The sequence below is a fragment of the Schistocerca nitens genome, chromosome 5 (assembly GCF_023898315.1).
Source record: "Schistocerca nitens isolate TAMUIC-IGC-003100 chromosome 5, iqSchNite1.1, whole genome shotgun sequence".
Lineage (NCBI taxonomy): Eukaryota > Metazoa > Arthropoda > Insecta > Orthoptera > Acrididae > Schistocerca > Schistocerca nitens.
The window spans coordinates 672,391,193-672,393,501 of NC_064618.1; the positions used below are offsets into that span (position 1 = coordinate 672,391,193).

The following is a 2,309-nucleotide window of genomic DNA, read 5'->3' on the forward strand; positions in this document are numbered from 1 at the left end:
TTAGGTCAGACTCTTATTAAAATTCGAATTCTTTTCTATCACAAGCGTTTCTCACATTACACGGTGATTAAACTGTAATGTCTTGCGTGGCTGAAATAGCACGTTGGTATTGTTGTTGGTTAAGGAAATTAACATTGCTGAAATTTTTAAAAGACGAGAAGTTGTATGCTTTCAATTACAGCTCCTATTCAAACTTATGTATCTATTTCTAATCCTAAGCGCAAAAGTGTAGAGACGGTAATAAGGGTAGCGCATCGCCCTGTGGGAAACAGTATGTTTTTTCGGCCTGATTTGCAAATCGCATCTTCCTGATGTAATAAAATAGAATCATGTTTCCACCAGTAGGTAACACTGAGGCTTACAATGCTTTAAACATATGGTTCACTTCTATGCCATATAATCGTATTTTCGTCTCATTCTTACCTGAGAATTATCGGTTCTGGCCAGATTAGAAACAATTAGCTACGTTGTCACATACACAATGGTACTATGAGTGTAAGTCGCGAACATACTAATAAAAACTGCAATGACCAACAACTTACCAGGCCCCAGTTCGTTCGCCGTCCGGAATGGCCGTGCGGTTCCAGGCGCTACTGTCTGGAACCGAGCGACAGCTACGCTCGCAGGTTCGAATTCTGCCTCGGGCATGGATGTGTGTGATGTCCTTAGGTTGGTTATGTTTAATTAGTTCTACGTTCTAGGCGACTGATGACCTCAGAAATTAAGCCTCAAAGTGCTCAGAGCCACTTGAACCATTTGAACCCAGTTCGTTCTCATATTCTTGTAAATGAAGTCATAGCATAACATTCATAGCCACTTCCACAATAAACTTTTCACCAATACCTGGACGCTGCCATACCGTATTTAATTTTCTCCCATATACCGGAAAAGATTAACTGCGGATGGAAACCCGTATTCCAGGCCGTCATCCTCTGATGCTACAGGGCATCGGATTCGTTAGGGACAAGGCCTTTCTGTGCAGCAGCTTGTTCCTCTCTTCCACTGACGATCATGGGAATCAGTCACGATCACTGAATAACAGATAACATTGCGAGACATTCCGCCTATGGTCCATCGACGTACAAAGTCACGTTTGCTGCCGAAGAGTTGGCCTAGAGGGACACGCCGGCGTCGAGTTTCAGAACATGAGTTTCTGTCCTCGATTTGTTCCTCAGCAATCTACAGTCCCTCGAAATTCCTCGCTTTATAAACTTCTAGGGCATGTGGAGGGGAATGAGTGCATGATGTTTTGAATAGGAACCCATGTCCGGAAACGTACCGTTTTCGTTCTGCGATCGATTCAGATGTTTAGCTCATCCACTTCTTAAATGAATGCGCGGTGTCCGTTCCTTCGAAACACCAGACACCACGCAGATACCGCTGCTGTAAAACACTGTATGCAAGGGAAGGGGTTCACTGCAATCAGCTGCAGCGGAACATTAAGCGGAATCAGCAGCGACGAGCGAAAATGGTTACCGCACCCGGTTTCGAACCCGGGACCTCCTGTTTACCAGGCAGGTGTGGTAACCAGTGCGCCATCCGGGACACACAGACTGCGGATAGGTGCTGCTTGGTAGGAGTGTAAATCGGTGCTGAGGCGCATAGGAATAGACCGTACAGTTGCAATAACGCTGCAGCCCGGATGGCGTAGTGGTTACCGCATCCGCCCAGTAAGCAGGAGATCCCGGGTTCGAATCCCGGTCCGGTACACGTTCTCGCTCGTCGCTGCTGATTCCGGTTAATGTTCCGCTGCAGCCGATAGCAGTGATCCCCACTTCATGTACATACAGTCATCCACTTCTGCTTGAGGAATTCTATTAGGTGTGACGCATATTCTGTTTCACACTCTCCATGCTACCTGGTGTCTCTTCAATTTCCAGTGCAGCGATCAGAACTCGAGCCAGCAGACCATCTTCTGTTCCTTTAGGAGTCTCGTAAATTAATCTTTGATGTGACACCACAAGGAACAGTCTATAAGAGTTAAATCCGGCGATCGCTGTGGCCACGCAGTTGGATCCCCTCGGCCTATCCACGTTTCATCGTATCATCTGTTGAGGTATTTCCGAACCGCACGTGAGACGTGATGTGGCGCACCATCATGCTGAAATCACGTCAGGTGATCGCCTGACGTAGTACATGTCATCCTGTCTATCCTACTGCATACCAGAACAAGCAACTCTGATACTTTTGTTTTGAAAAGGGTTCAAAGGGCTCTTAGCACTATGGGACTTAACATCTGAGGTCATCAGTAACCTAGACTTAGAACTACCTAAACCTAACTAACCTAAGGACATCAAAGACATCCATGC

General features: G+C 46.3%; 1 non-coding gene across 1 annotated transcript; it reads left to right on the forward strand.

Annotated features, from left to right (window-relative positions):
• Positions 1–1,636: 1,636 nt before the first annotated feature.
• Positions 1,637–1,710, forward strand: Trnat-agu (transfer RNA threonine (anticodon AGU)). The gene has a single exon. It is a non-coding gene; the product is annotated as a tRNA-Thr (tRNA).
• Positions 1,711–2,309: the final 599 nt, after the last annotated feature.